Source organism: Protopterus annectens, chromosome 9.part0 (assembly GCF_019279795.1).
Source record: "Protopterus annectens isolate FY-2018-M chromosome 9.part0, PAN1.0, whole genome shotgun sequence".
NCBI lineage: Eukaryota > Metazoa > Chordata > Ceratodontiformes > Protopteridae > Protopterus > Protopterus annectens.
In genome coordinates, this window is record NC_056743.1 from 103,911,814 (window position 1) to 103,928,843 (window position 17,030).

The window sequence follows — 17,030 nt, forward strand, 5'->3', positions numbered from 1 at the left end:
TTACAGCGCCAACCATATAACACCCTTAAAACTTCTGTATATCGTAAATTTCCAGAATATAACACCTTGCTACATGCCAACAGTCTATATCCCAAGCACACTATTAATAATATCCCTAAATCCCAGTTTTTGCGGGTTAAAAGGATTTGTTCCTCTGAACAAGACTTAAGACAACATCATAAAGATCTTGCCAACAGGTTTCTCACTAGGGGATATTCTAGACATACTGTTTGTTCAGCCATGCAATGGAGTACAAATCAGACCAGGGATACATTATTGGAATACAGAAAACACCATAGGCAGACTAATCAGGAGACCTTGAGATTTGTTACTACATATGGTAGAAATACTATGCATCTTTTGGACATTGTAGATAAACATTGGAATATATTGAAGTCACGTACTTTATTAGAGGACCACTTGGGGGATAGGTGTTCATTTTCATATAGAAAGGGCAAGACACTGGGATCTCATTTCTCTCATTATAAGAAAATAACATCAAAAGATTATAACTCCATATCAGAGGACCCTTATGGGTGAAAAATTAGTTGGATCCTACCCTTGTGGACACTGTAGTTTTTGCAGTTATATTTTCAAAACCAAAACATTTACTAGCAAGAACACCGGACATTTATACAATATCCGTTGCTTTGGTAATTGTAGTACAGATTGGATTGTCTATCTTGCAACATGCACCTGTCAAGCTTTCTACATTGGTCAGACATCTAGACAGTTCAGAATTAGAATATCTGAACATCTGGGTGACATTAGGAATGCCAGTGCTACCATTGCCCTATACAGATGCACACTGAATCATCCTACAGCTAAATTTTCATTTACTATTATAGACAACATTATAGGCAATCGGGCTTTCAAAACTGGATGGCATGGAATTCTTAACAGAGAAAAGAAATGGACAGTGAAACTTGGGGGTCTGTTCTCCCCGGGACTTAATGACAAACTTTAAATATTTTCTCTAATATATTATATGCATGTGCCAGATATATTGCTGCTTGATAAATTTATTTCCTACACATGCTCTTTGAATTTATAAATCTATATAAGTATATATTTATCATTTATATTTTTCTAGACAGGAAATGATGTCATACTAACTCATGGGCAGAGGTATTTAATGTTGGACTTTTCTTTTACTCTCTGTTAATCTACTGATGAAAGGCATGTGCTGAAACCGGTCTAGTATTTCAGCTTACTAAAGCTCTTATAATTCTCTCAGCTCATCACTGGTGCTGGCGTTTTTTTCATTCCCTCATAACAGCCCTGAATGGTTTTCGCGGGCTTTGATCACGTCGGTTGTCTGTTGCCACACATGTGCAGGGGCAGTGAGAATCATGTAAGAAGATTAGGTAGTATGAGACAAGGTGCTACACCATCTAATAATTGTGGTGCATGTTTGGCATATTTCACACCTCACACTTTTCTTAAATGGAGAAGCAAATGAAGAGATGCACATTCATCTAAACCTCTGTAAATGTGGGGTAAGAAGAGGAACATGAGTTTTGAAACTAGCAACACAATCTGAAATGCATCTAAGCCACAGAGGGCAGGTCAGTGAAGAGTAAAGAGTAACTACAGTCACTATGGTTTCTCGGGTTTTGATTCTCTTGGTATGAAGGCAGGACTATACTTGTGCCATTACCACCTACATTTTAAAGCATCTTACCCAGTAAGCATAGCAGAAGTTAATGACCACACAACCAAGACATTGTTCCAGGCTAAGTAAGACTTTTTCAGAAGTAAATAGTGATCCAACAATGAACTCATGTATGCCTTTCTGGAATTACTGCATGGATAATTGGGGAGGCAGCAGTTAAGGATTAATACCATGGGAGATGACACAAATTACTACTAGGGCAGCCTACATTACTTTCCTCCTGCAGAAATGAAGGGAGAGGACTGGGAGGTGGAAGCGGTTATGTATTTATACAGTTTTCTCTGAATGAACTACCTTGGAAATTAGTCAAGATGAGCTAACACTTATAACTTTAATGGATATTGAGGGGTCCTTTCATGGGTGGGGGTTTAGTTTTAACATGCTCGTCTGGTAGTGAAATTTATCTCGGGTATTTGATAGGGTCATGGGAAGCATAGTTTCAGTTATGGCGGCTTTGTCATAGATGAGTGGCGGTGGTACATTCCTTTCGGGTTGACAGGATAGGTTGTCCATGAAGATGTCTTGGAATGTGTGTTATGTATTTTTGGATGATTTACACGTCTATTTCTTTCTTGCAGATGGGGTCTTGGAATGCTGCAACTGTAATTTTGAATAGGTGGGTATAAAGTGGAGCCTTCTTTTATATATTAGAGGGTTTACTTTTGCTCTTTTGTTTGTAGATGGCTGTGTGCTGAGGACCAGTTGGGGTGATACACAGAGAATTTGTAGATGATGGAAGCAGTGGCGAGCGAGGAGTTTACACACAAGAGGGCAACTATTACTGATGGAAGTTAGTGGATTTGCTAAAGCACCTAACAAGAGGAGAAAACGCTGCGAGAAGAAAGGAGCCAGTTTTGAGATTTTAAGTACTTTCTTCTGATTTATTTCTTAGGAAAAACTGCATTGCCGCCTACTTTTCAGCATTTTCCTGCTTGCAAAAGTTGATATCTGTGTTAGAAACAGTATTTAGAACATGCCTAGGGTGTGTTTATTGCATTTCTTGTGTTGCCCTTAATTTAAAATTGTTTTTTCCTAAAATTGAATTTTACCTGCCTCTGACCTAGCACACGTGTTGGGGTTCATTTATTGCACTGTTCTGACTAGTTTGCTACTTGTGTGTCTCTGCTACCTTAAACAAAAACAAAAAAACAAAAAAAATCTTGCTATTTTCCACTTTCTATAATTAAAAAAAAAGTTCAGTTACAGAGTTGCTGTTCTGAACTGTTTGTAAGTTTCTTGGAGGCCAGTGCTTACTTGGGCTAAAGGGAAGTCTCTGTGTTCACCAGTGGCAGTGGTTAACACTGAGCAGCCTGTCTGTCCTTGTAGGAGTGGTTACTGCCTAGAAACTGTAGTGTTATTGGCCATTTTGGGTCAATTCCAAACTCCTTGATCTCTCTCTCTTAAAACCCTGCAACCACGTGATTTTGGCATCCTTCCAGGCTTGATATTTGCTGCTGAATCACCTACCAAGAGGAGAAAATGCTGAGAGAGGAAAGGAGCCACTTTTGAGATTTTATTTATTTTCTTCTGATTTATTTCTTAGAAAAACTGCATTGCCGCCTACTTTTCGGCATTTTCTTGCTTGCAAAAGTTGATATCTGTGTTGGAAACAGTATTTAGAACATACCTAGAGCCTGCTTTATGCATTTTTTTGTATTGCACTTAATTTAAAATATTTTTTTCTTAAAATTGCATTTTACCTACCTCTGACTTAGCAAACATGTGTTGGGGTCATTTATTGCACTGTTCTGACTAGTTTGCTACTTGTGTGTCTCTGCTGTCCTTAAACAAAAACAAAAAAACAAAAAAATCTTGCTATTTTTCCACTTTCTATAATTTAAAAAAAAAGTTCAGTTACAGAGTTGCTGTTCTGAACTGTTTGTAAGTATCTTGGAGGCCAGTGCTTACTTGGGCTAAAGGGAAGTCTCTGTGTTCACCAGTGGCAGAGGTTAACACTGAGCAGCCTGCCTGTCCCTGTAGGAGTGGTTACTGCCTAGAAACTGTAGTTTTATTGGCCATTTTGGGTCAATTCCAAACTCCTTGATCTCTCTCTCTTAAATGCCTGCAACCACGTGGTTTTGGCAACTTTCCAGGCTTGATAGATGTTGCTGAAGCACCTACCAAGAGGAAAAAACGCTGAGAGAAGAAAGGAGCCACTTTTGAGATTTTATTTATTTTCTTCTGATTTATTTCTTAGAAAAACTGCATTGCCACATACTTTCCAGCGTTTTCTTGCTTGCAAAAGTTGATATGTGTTAGAAACCGTATTTATAACATACCTAGAGCCTGTTTAAGTCATTTTTTGTGTTGCACTTAATTTAAAATAGTTTTTTCTTAAAATTGCATTTTACCTGCCTCTGACCTAGCACACATGTGTTGGGGTCATTTATTGCACTGTTCTGACTAGTTTGCTACTTGTGTGTCACTGCTATCCTTAAACAAAAACAAAAACAAAAAAACAAAACATCTTGCTATTTTCCCACTTTCTATAATTTAAAAGAAAGTTCAGTTACAGAGTTGCTGTTCTGAACTGTTTGTAAGTATCTTGGAGGCCAGTGCTTACTTGGGCTAAAGGGAAGTCTCTGTGTTCACCAGTGGCAGTGGTTAACACTGAGCAGCCTGCCTGTCCCTGTAGGAGAGGTTACTGCCTAGAAACTGTAGATTTATTGGCCATTTTGGGTCAATTCCAAACTCCTTGATCTCTCTCTCTTTTAAAACCCTGCAACCGCGTGGTTTTGGCATCTTTCCAGGCTTGATAGATGTTGCTGAAGCACCTGCCAAGAGGAGAAAATGCTGAGAGAAGAAAGGAGCCACTTTTGAGATATTAAATATTTTCTTCTGATTTATTTCTTAGAAAAATTGCATTGCCGCCTACTTTTCAGCTTTTTCTTGCTTGCAAAAGTTGATATCTGTGTTAGAAACAGTATTTAGAACATACCTAGAGCCTGTTTATTGCATTTTTGTGCACTTAATTTAAAATAGTTTTTTCTTAAAATTGCATTTTACCTGCTTGTTACCTAGCACACACGTGTTGGGGTCATTTATTGCACTGTTCTGACTAGTTTGCTACTTGTGTGTCACTGCTATCCTTAAACAAAAACAAAAAACAAAACATATTGCTATTTTCCCACTTTCTATAATTTAAAAAATAAGTTCAGTTACGGAGTTGCTTTTCTGAACTGTTTGTAAGTTTCTTGGAGGCCAGTGCTTACTTGGGCTAAAGGGAAGTCCCTGTGTTCACCAGTGGCAGTGGTTAACACTGAGCAGCCTGCCTGTCCCTGTAGGAGTTGTTACTGCCTAGAAACTGTAGTTTTATTGGCCATTTTGTGTCAATTCCAAACTCCTTGATCTATCTCTCTTAAAACCCAGGAACTCTCTTTTTGCATGGTCTTGGGCACCGAGCAGCATCGGGCAGCGCCAGTTAGCTGGGGTATACTATTTCTGGCTCCACAAAGTCTGCACTGCAAATTTTCCCTTAGAACTAGGCAAGCCTCAACTCAAGTGCTTCAGATCAACTGCTCTTATTGCAGCACTTGCATAACCCAAATCAGCATTTGTCCAAATCTCCTATACAGCACTATTATAATACAGCATAAGACCCTCGATTGTCAAGTGAAATTCACTTTTCCAAGCATGTCCAAAGGTCAGCTTCAGGTGTACTCTCCAGCTCATCTGGTGGAATTGGGCACCCTGAGGCAATGTCACAACTGCCTCATGTATACAGACAACCCTCTCCTCTTACCTCTAGACACAAACACTTGTGAGAGATGCAAATACACAGCCAGTCTGGAGGCTAAGCGCTCTCCACCCATGACTGTAAGAGACAGTCAAGAGGAGAAGAGACACCCTAGCATCACACCACCAGTCACACATGGATCTACAAAAAGCACCAGCAAAACATACACATAAATACAGAAAAACATATTTGGAGGCACTAGATACCAATCTGAAAAAGAAACAGGGCCCTCCAAAGCAGACAAGCAAGCAACCTGCACCTCCAAACACAATCCAGAAAACACATAATTCACCTCAACAGTGTGCCTCATGACAGCCCCTAAGGCAAAACACCATACCCAACACGCTAATAATAGGAGACTCTATAGTAAGGCACACAGATGTTCCACTCACCAAGCTGAACAAGGAGAAGGTTGCTGTCAGCTGCCTGTTGGGTGCTAGGATCTGCCACATAACACAGGCACTTACGTCACTCCAGAACAAGTACACGTATGACGCTGTCATTGTACATGTTGGTGTGAATGATCTAAAATGTACCTCCCTGGACTACATGAAAAGAGACATTGAGGAGCTCTCTGATCATGCAGCCCAAGCTGGTATGACCCAGACCTTGAGTAGCATACTACCTTCACCTAGAATGATACCACAATACAAAGACAAAATGATCATTTCAACAACTGGCTAAGCTTCTGGTGTCATTCTAAGGGGATCCAGTGTCTGTCTGCCTGGGATGACATGACAGACAAGCCTCGCTTGGAAGTATTTTCCATTATATTGAAAAATTGGAACCTAGTACTACAGGATGATTCTTTTAGTAGACTAATGGTTGAATGACCAAGAATAGTATTTAAAAGGAGTTCCAATCTCAAGAGTATTTTACAGAAGAAATTGTCAGCACCCAGTACCAGGGATGGCACGTTTAAGTGTAATATGTGCCGCGGTACTGTAGTTATATCAAGACTGGTTCTGGATATGTAATAAGGGATCTAGTATAGCACATAAGGGGAAGGTATAACTGTCTAAGCACACAAGTGGTATATTTGGCACAATGTTCATGTTGTCCAGCGTTCTATGTCGGGAAAACTGGCAGGAAATTGCATGAACACATATATGAACATTTATATGCCATGAGAAAGGGCAAAATGGAGAATGCCCTAGCAAAGCATTCTGTCGAGAATCCTAATCACAGCTTCCTGTTTTTTATTATAGATCAGGTTAAATCTGACGGTAGAGGAGAACCTACATCCCTCCTCTTGGAACACAGAGAGTTGTTATGGCAACTAAGTCTGGTTGCTTGCCATAAGCCTGGCAGCAATGGCATGTTGTCTATATCTTGCCTTTTAAAATTAAAGAGGCTAAATAGATAATATTTCTAGTGCCTACATTGGCCCTACCAGAGTTTTATAATCTGATGACCACTCTGAGTTTTAGTCCATTTGTTAATAATGGTTTGACCTCTAAGCCAGTCAATAGTATGTTTGATCAATTTTCCAGTTCAGGTTCCATTAAGATTTAGTGGAAGTGATTTATGGGCGTTGTAGATGCACTCCACTTGTATTGTTATTTTTTATTTTTATTGTCATTTTTATTTTCATTTGTATTCTTTTTATTTGTTTTTATTTTATTTCATTTGATATATACTAGTATTTTTTACTTTTTTTTATAAACTGTAATATACTAGTGTGTTTCAATAATTAAACACTGCTGTGTTAGGCCAGTAGTAGACTCAAACCTGTTGTTTGTAGGTCTAAAACACGCTCTTTTTGGAGCAAAGTCTATTCATTGGAATGTTACTAGCTCTAAACAGGTCATTTTTTGTGTTCGTATTTTGTGAGGCTGTGTTATAGACAATAAGGGGAGGGGATAATTTTCCCTAGGGGTTTGTAACATAGTAGAGTTTTGCATGAGTTAAGTTTGACTTTTTATATATAAATATAGGAGCCATGAGCTTTAGTGAGTCGCTGACTCGGGTGAGTCTACTCGGATTGTTTAGCATCAGTTATTCCAGGGTAATAAGCTCAAGTTGAGCTGTTATTTCTTTCTTTTCTAATGTTATTTTATATCTCCTTAGAAGGGTTTGTAAACACTGCTTTGTTTATTTGGTACATATGTACGCTATAAGCAAGTGATTCAGTTTTAATGTATTTGAAGGTTATTTTTTATTTATTAAACACATTAATTGATAATAGTTCAAATGCCAGGTAAACTAAGGTTATTTATTGTTGTTTTTAGAACACACTGTATGTGTAAGTACGATGACAGGTGGTTTTGTACAAATGCAGGAACTATGTGATTTTTAATGATGTATTTAAATCATGTGGTTGATTTTTAAAATTGTTTTCTGTTTTTTCTGAAGAAGTCGGCGTGTGGCTGATGAAAAGCCTGTGAATCGAGCTTAAAATAAAGTGCTGTATTTTGGATAATACACTTCGCAACTTTGTCATTGAGATTTAGTAACTGAGCATTCCAGTGTTACTCGCTGGTTCGGAACGCATCCAGTTTGGTGTTTACATATTGGATTTAGTCATCACAAATATGGGCGCCCATTGTACCACACCCGTTATCACTTCCTCTCTGGTCAGATCAGACCACAAACTGATAACCCTGGACGTCCTCACCCCTCCACCTCCCCCAGTCAAAGAAACCATCGTAACAAACTTTCCAAAGCAAACTTCAAACTACTTATGTCAGAAGTGGAAAGCTTCACTATTCCCTTGCAGAAGGATAATGATATCCAGGATGCAGAATCCTACACCAAGGCACTTTATATACATCTTCAGGATTGCATGGACTGTGCTATCCCAAATAAAACCAAGACTCCTTCCTCAAGCAAGAAAAAAACAGTCTGGTGGACCCCGGCCATAAGCAAACTATACAATAAAAGGAGGAGACTTATACAAAAAAAAGGCCACATCTCAAGTAGAAAAATCATCCCTGATCAGCATTAGTAAGAAATTGAGGGCCCTCATCAAGTCAACTAAAGCCAATTCCAAAAAGAAAGTTGCCAAGGATAACCATAAGGCCTTCTGTGGTTACATCAAAAACCTAAATGGCAATGCTCAGGTCTGTTCTGAGCTAGTACAAAATGGAACAAAATACACTGACCCCACTGACATTGCCAACATCTTGGCTGACAGGTTCAGTGCAAATTTCTCCCCCCCCCCCTCACCACCTACAGGGCCTATTACTATTCCACAGAATTGTGCAACTCCAATTATAACTGATACATTGGTTAATAAGGCTCTATCTAAAGCTACCAAAACTAAAAGCAAAATGAAACCAAGAATGAAAATCACTTGGCACCACAGGACCCGGAAGCACGTAAACAAAGGCTTTCAAAATAAGCAGATGTAGAAATCAAACAGCTGCTAGGTCTCCAAAAAGATCCTTTAATGTAACCAGGCAAAGTAAAAATCCACAATATCATCCAAGCGCTTTCACTCGACCACATGCGAGCTTTCTCAAGGCAAACAACATTGCTGGAAGTTCATTCACATTAAATACTTCCAGAATCATCACATGATCCTGTGAACCTTTCCCAACAGGAAAATCACCATATAAGGAAATTCTAAAATACATTCTTATTATCATTAAAAATAATTCATTTTCTAAAAATAATTCATTTTCTAAAAATAATTCATTTTCTAAAAATGTCTTGGCGACTGAATAGCATAACGAACTTAAAATTGAATACAAACTATTAAAATATGCCATAAAACAATTCTGTAAAATATTTTTATAGTTTTATAATACAAATAAGTGCAGTAACCCCTTTTAACCATCGGGGGTGAAATCAAAACTCCAATTTAAAACCTAGAGTTACTAACTGGCATTGTAAAACATTTCTTATCTGAGTTGCCAATGTATAACATTCCATATATCATATTATAAAATCTTATGGATTCAAAAGTGAATAACACAATAGATATCATGTTCTGCTAAACTGTGTTATAGACAAGCTTGTCTCAATTTCAAAACACTAGTGATGTTGAGGGTGTCATTCAGACCTGGGTATCTAGTAGTGTCTAACCAGAGCTGTCAAAATAGCTCACGGTATTCTTATTTTGACTCCCAACTACCCCCTCTTATATCCGGTTGTACCTGTTCCAACACCATAAACTTTATCAAAGACAAGCCGAGAAATATCAAAGAACCACCAACCAGTAAATTCACAAAAACGGTACCAGGACCCTTGATGACAGAGCACTACATTCAATTGCACCTGGTTTCTTTACAGGGGCGAGTCAACCATTTAATTTGAATGCTTAGTACTTAATGTCGGCACAGAAGGGTATATGTAACATGAACAGCCATTCGGTGCTGTTGTATTGTGCTTGCTTTGTAGGTTACTGTTTGTTAGGTTACTATGACAACCACCACTAGGTGGACTAACCTAAATTACGAACAGATCAAGATTTAAAAGCATGTGATAGTATCTAAGTATTTAAGTGGTTTGATTTTAATCTATGGTTCTGTGTGTGTTTTTCAGTTTCTGATGAAGTCGGTTACTTTCAACTGATGAAAAGTGTATTGTTATTGACCGCGCTTAAAGTCTACTATTAAACTTGTCTTTTCAGTGAAGAAGGGTCCTGGTACCGTTTTTGTGAATTTACTGGTTGGTGGTTCTTTGATATTTCTCGGCTGGTCTTTGTTGATGGAACCGGGCAGCCCTAATTCACTGAGGAATGACTCACAGAGCAGTAACGTGAATGAGAGCGGAGGGAACTTAACGGCTCTCATTGAACTCCTTACTCAGAAGGTTGACCGCCTGTCACAACAGGTTGAGGCGGTCACTAGCTCGCAGCCCGGAGGATGGAATGAAGGTTGCGGCATTAACACAGGGCCAATGAGGGTGACTTCTGCGCTGAATAGCGACAATATGAACGGACAATACAGGCTTGGGGAAAGAAATAGCAGCAGTGCGAATGCCAGTACAGGATGTATTGGAATTGACAGAGTTGCGGTAAACAATGGGGAACCATTGGCAATCACCAGTCACGGGCCTATCGATGGGACAAGAGTTGATGGGATTACGGTAACGATACCGTCTCTGAATGCTTGGATACAACGTGGGTTTTCTTTTGGTGATACACAATACAATGGCAGTCCAAAAGGAAATGGCGAGGTAAGCCAAGATTTATCAGTTAAATTGAACATTTTTGATGAAAAACTTTTTAAAGTAAGAAAGTTGCAACTGGAGGTTGCTTACTTTCATGAATGTATTAGGCTGAAGGTGGTGCCTAAAGGTTTAAGACATTGGCAGTTTCCTGCAGGGCTGATAGAAGGATCTTCCTTCCATGCAGCTCTAATCAGCCTTTTTGACAGGCACGGGCTTGAATTGTTGGGCTTATTTTGTGACCAGTACCAAATCTCGATTAACACCTTACTGGAGGAGATTGATGAATTAGATGGCCTTATCAAAAATGATATAGACTATCGGAGGTATCAATTTGAGTATGAAAGTTGTTTCATCAGTATTGATGAACACCTCACTAAACTCAACCTAACAAAAAAGAAAAAAATAAATAGAGACATTAATGACTATAAGAATGGGGTGGCTTACCCCAAACCAGCTAAACATCTTAATACTATACCAGTGGGCTTAGGAGACACTAATTTGAGAGGACAGCCCAATCGGCATCAACCGACCACTGACGGGGCCGACGATGATGTTGGGCTTGAGGAAGACACTTGTTATGAGGGACCCTCCAATGACAATGATGTTAGAAGAAGTGAGAGGTTGGCCAATAAAGGTAACGGGCTGAATACTGGCAATGGCAACAGGGGTTTTCGAGGGGTTAACAACATGGGACCTCCCCAGGCACAAAATTTTCCAATAGGAGCCTCCAACCAGCGGACCATGAACAACAAGAGGAAAGGCGCCAGGAGGAAGAGGTGGTGATACAAAGCCAACAGGATTCCCAGGATCAAACCATTGCCCCAAGTTGTAGGGTCCTACTAAATTGCAGTGGAGACTTTAAGGTCTACAATTATACTGACTACAATATTAGTGACGACACTATTGAACTACTGTCTAAGGGCAATACTTTTGTACCGACCTCCCACTTTGACTTGGCAAGCACTTTGGTTGATTTAAAGTTATTTACCAGAAAACTCAACCTGGGTTTGTTATTAGGCAATGGGTCAAACCGGAGGCCTGATCTTTATGTCTCCAGTGTTTTCAATCCCCCATTGCATCCAGCTTTAATGCTATTCGAAAGGGTAACTGAAATGGATATGAGAAATTTAAAAAAACAAAATAACAAATTCAAGTTGAGAGATTCAAACGCTGGTAAAAATGAAAGGGAGGAACTTTCCCTCCTCAGAAAAGCCCAAGTGCGAATCATGAAACCGGACAAAGGGGGGAGGCATCACTATAATGGCAAATGACGACTACATCAATAGGATGAACCTCATTTTGGATGGGGAAGGTTACTCAAAAGTAACTGTTAACAAAATGAACGGGGCACATCAGAAAGTCAAGGCCTTTATAGAAGAACTGTACGTGGAAGCCAGGATTGATAGGGACACCTACATTTATTTACAACAACAGACACCCAGGACACCGGTATTATTCGGGATCCATAAAATACATAAGGATGTTAACAACCCACCTATGAGACCATTGGTGGACGGGAGGAAAAGCATCACTTATACGTGCAGTAAACTTCTAGACAGTATATTACAAGGATATGTCAGAAAAGAAAAACAAATTACCAAAGATTCATGGTCCTTCTTGGAGGCAATCAACTTAGTTGATTTCTACCCTGAGAGCCTACTTGTAACAATCGATGTTAAGGACTTGTATTCATCAATTCCTCATGACATAGCTATGGACTGGGTAGGGGCAATGTTAAACCTGTTGAAAGCACCCAGTGAGGAAATACAGCTGGCACGTGAATTGATGGACACGGTACTTTCCTACAACTACCTTATGTTTGACGGGGTAGTGTACCATCAAAAAATAGGTGTGGCCATGGGCTCACCAAGTGGAGGAAGTATAGCAAACCTGGTTATGGCTTACTGGGAAAGAAACAATATTTTAACAGTGGAAGATGTTACCTTGAAAATTAAGTTCTATACCAGATTTCTGGACGATATATTTATAATATATCAAGGATCAGAAGTTGAAATCAACAGCTTGATGTCAGCTTTTAACAACTCCACCGAGTTTCTCTCCTTTACATTCAAATATGACAAAAATAGGATTGACTATCTGGACATTGATTTGAGTAAAGATTACGAGAATCATAAGTGGGTATCCAAAATTCACCATAAAGAGACATACTCCAACTCTATGCTTCATTACTCCAGTTGTCACCCTAGGCACCAAAAGAGATCTGTGGTCAAGGGACAACTTGTTAGAGCGGCTCGTGTGTCCAGTAAAGAAAAAGACTTCCTAGAGGAATGCCAAACTTTGACTCAGTTTTTTCTCAAACGGGGATACCCACCCACGCTCTTAAGTGAGATCACGGAAGAGGTTAAGCGTAAAAGAAGTTTGAACATATATATCCCTTTGCTGAACAACGACCATAATAGGAATATTGGACCTGTATTGGTCGACACTACTATTTCTGGCAACTCAGACTTTTCTTGTGGTTTTTGTTGCACGTTCAACATTGACTCCCACAGGATTAACAATATAATATTGAAAAATTGGGAGTTTTTGACAAACGACAACGATTTCCATAATGTAGTACCCAGTAGGCCCAAAATAATATATAGACGGGGACCAAACCTAAAAGAACTTTTAGAAGGTACTAAACAACCATACACGACCAAACTTGGGATGTTTAAATGCCAAATGTGTAAATATTGCCAATGCATTGAGGAAGGTGTTAACTTTGTAATAGGTGACCAAAAATTCAAATCTTATTCTAGGTTTGATTGCAACAGTAGGTTAGTTGTATATCTCGCTAAATGTTCGTGCTGTCCAGCTTTCTATATCGGGAAAACCGATAGAAAACTAAGGGAGAGGATATACGAACACCTATACAGTATTAAAACTGCGAGAATGACTAATGCTCTGGCCAGACATGTACTGGATAATACTGGCCACCATTTCAAATTTAGAGTCATTGACCAACAGATTAGAGACATCAGAGGAGGGTACGACTCTCTTAAACTAGAGAGGAAAGAACTCCTCAGGCAATTAAGGACTAATGCCAACCAGAAACCAGGCATTAATGAAATGACATCTATCACCTGCATCCTTAAACTTAAGAACTTGGAAAGGTGAAATGAGTCGAATAGATTTCAGTGGATAACACTAAACTGATTCCAATCATTTAAAATTTAATAATTCAAAAATTTAAAAATTAAAATTTAACCCTAAACTCAAAACATAAGGGGGGTACAGTTTTTAACACAAGTAGTGAGACACCCCCTGGGTTTAGGGCTAAAGTGGTAGTGTAGTAATAAAAGGGTAACCGATCGACCACTTGTTCTTCTCACCTACTTTTTGTCCCTGGGGGTATGGTCATACGAATACTATAACCTTATTGCATTAACAACAAATAAAAAACTTTAATATATATTCTTTTGGACGGCCAGGTCAGCTGTAAATTGACTTGCTTAAATAGATCATCATAATGTCTGTATCACCTTGGTGCCATCTGCACCTACTCCTACTGGAATATGATGAGGCTTCATTCATAAGTATTGAGGCACTTCGATAATGGTGGCAACACTATAGCCCACTTCCTAATACAACCTTTAATATAACTTTTAATGCAACTTTTTACACAACCCTTAATACTAATTTTAATATAACTTCCAACAATCTTCATGCAACTGTGACTGGCTTTAACACGGGACACTGCCGTCACTTAAAATGCTTAACTAAGGTCATTCTTGTATACAAATTTACAATAATGCTGCTTCCTGTATGACCCAACACATTGCATGCCAACTGACACTCCTGAGGGGTGAGGTTGTAAAGGTTAGTTCTCCTATACAGAGGCATGGTCACAGGGGCACCTTGGTCTTATCGTTAACCCCGTGCCCTTGCATGGTTCAGCAGGAACGCGATGTGGGGCGACCCACATGCCAATATACGTTATAAGTAACCGTGGACTATTAGTGAAACACTTTGAACACTCAGAAGTGTTAGAGTGCATACCTTTGAGGTTTCTTTGAAAAGTTTCATTGTATTTGAACAAGTACTGATTCCACCTCGCACTGCTGCTTATCATTTCTCCGCTCTTGGGGGGACTTTCTGTGTATACACACACTTGATTCACTCGTGGTTTTTTAAGATTTTTTAATACATTTTTTAAAAAAGAACTTTTAAAACAACCTTTTAAATGACAGAGTACTACATTTAATTGCACCTGGTTTCTTTACAGGGGCGAGTCAACCATTTAATTTGAATGCTTAGTACTTAATGTCGGCACAGAAGGGTATATGTAACATGAACAGCCATTCGGTGCTGTTGTATTGTGCTTGCTTTGTAGGTTACTGTTTGTTAGGTTACTATGACAACCACCACTAGGTGGACTAACCTAAATTACGAACAGATCAAGATTTAAAAGCATGTGATAGTATCTAAGTATTTAAGTGGTTTGATTTTAATCTATGGTTCTGTGTGTGTTTTTCAGTTTCTGATGAAGTCGGTTACTTTCAACTGACGAAAAGTGTATTGTTATTGACCGCGCTTAAAGTCTACTATTAAACTTGTCTTTTCAGTGAAGAAGGGTCCTGGTACCGTTTTTGTGAATTTACCATAAACTTTATGTCCATGTCCTTACACGTCAAGGAGTGTTTATAAAAGGCATTACTTTCCTTCCTTACATTGATGTCATTGAAGTGTTCGTAAACCCTTCTCCTAAACACCCTTTCGGTTTTTCCAATGTAAAAAGCATGGCACGTAACACAGGAACCAAGATAGACCACACCCTTGGATCCACAGTTAAAATGTTTGTTGGAACGGAACTTAAATCTTCTAGAGGGGAGGTAGTATTTATAACTGAGTCCTGGTCAAAATACAGGGTCATCATGGCTTTGACCATATAATATTTGCTTTTTTGCAATAAATTATTAGTTTAAATTATTTTTCAATAGGGACTTAGATAAATTCTCAAGATCTCCATTTCCGATTCAATCTCATATATTCATTTATACTGTTGTTTGCATGATTTAAGTTTTGATTGTGTTGGATCAGCCTGTCAGCCAATGGCAGAAGCATATCACTTTAAGAGAGATGTATATTAAGAGTACCGGGATGTGACGCTGTTTTGAAATCAACTTTTTGTGAAGGAAATGTAACATTGATAAAGGCTTTTTAAGCCGAAACCGGTCTGTTATTTTTATGGCAGGCAGCTTTTTAGCTACCTCGAAATAAAATTATTTTCAACATCCTGCTGTCGTGTGTGCTGGTCCCTCCTTGGTTCTGTTTCAATTGGTTTGGACCGTGCACCATAGTCCACCGTGCGTGCCTCGCTACTTTGTATTGCTGCCTTTCACGCTGGGGACGCCTGGCAGCAGGATTTAACTTCCATCTTGGTACTTTATCATTGACACAGATTTTGATCCAAATATTACTTGGGACATACACTCTGGGCTTTCCGACTTAATCCATACGTTGTAATACAACTAGCGCAGTAGGAAGTCAAGCGACAGGCAAGTGAAAGAGATTGTTTTTTTCTTAAACAACAAAGCGTTGTGGCCTACAATGACTATAGACCAGTTTTGGTGACCTGGGACTACAGTTATATTTGTAATACCTAATTTCTGGCTTTTCCTTGGTTATTGAACGAATGCACAAGATCCAGTGGTCATCGAAAATTTTCAAACAGTTACATGGGGTTTGTGTTTTAACCAAATGCTCCAGGCTGAATATTAGTGACTGCGCTGGTTCCAAATATCAGGTTGAAGTGCGACCATTTTGTTATAACAACTTTGGGGAGTACTAGGGATTCAAGTTGGGACATTAGCATTTGGCGAGCTGCTCATTGGAATTTTATTTACCGACGATTCATATCAATTATGCTGTGGTTTGGCATATGGTGAAAAGAAAAGAAGGACCTCAATATTTTGCTTTTGAGACTGTAACTGGATTATTTTTGAATTACATAGTGGTTAATTTTCTCTTTAACAATTTATTATGGGATCTAGAATTTTGGAGCATCAACAATATTGACTCATGTTTGAGTATGATAAAGGATTTTGTCTAACAGTTTAAACCACAATAACTGGTTAGTTACTATCTTTTCAACAATATTATAAACAAATACTTAATGTATGGCATTTGATAGTCAAATAATATGGTTTACAAACATTGTTTTGTTCCACAAGCATGACATGGAAATTTAATAAGTGCATGTTATACTCCTCCCTTAAGGCATAGTCCACACAGGTTTCAGTTTTCAGATTATACTTTCATTTAAACAGATATCAGTAAGTGAGATTGTAACACAGTAGTCTTATGTTGGTCAATAAATCATAGGCCTCTGATTCTGAAGAGAGCAAATTTTCGAAACTATTCATAGCAATATTTATAATTGTGACCAAATCTGGCTATGTATGACTATTTTTAGAAAGGGACAACTTTTGGCTGTCAGGCTGGCAGTAGTTACCAATTATAACCTGGGATTTTCATAATATTCAAACATTGAAATAT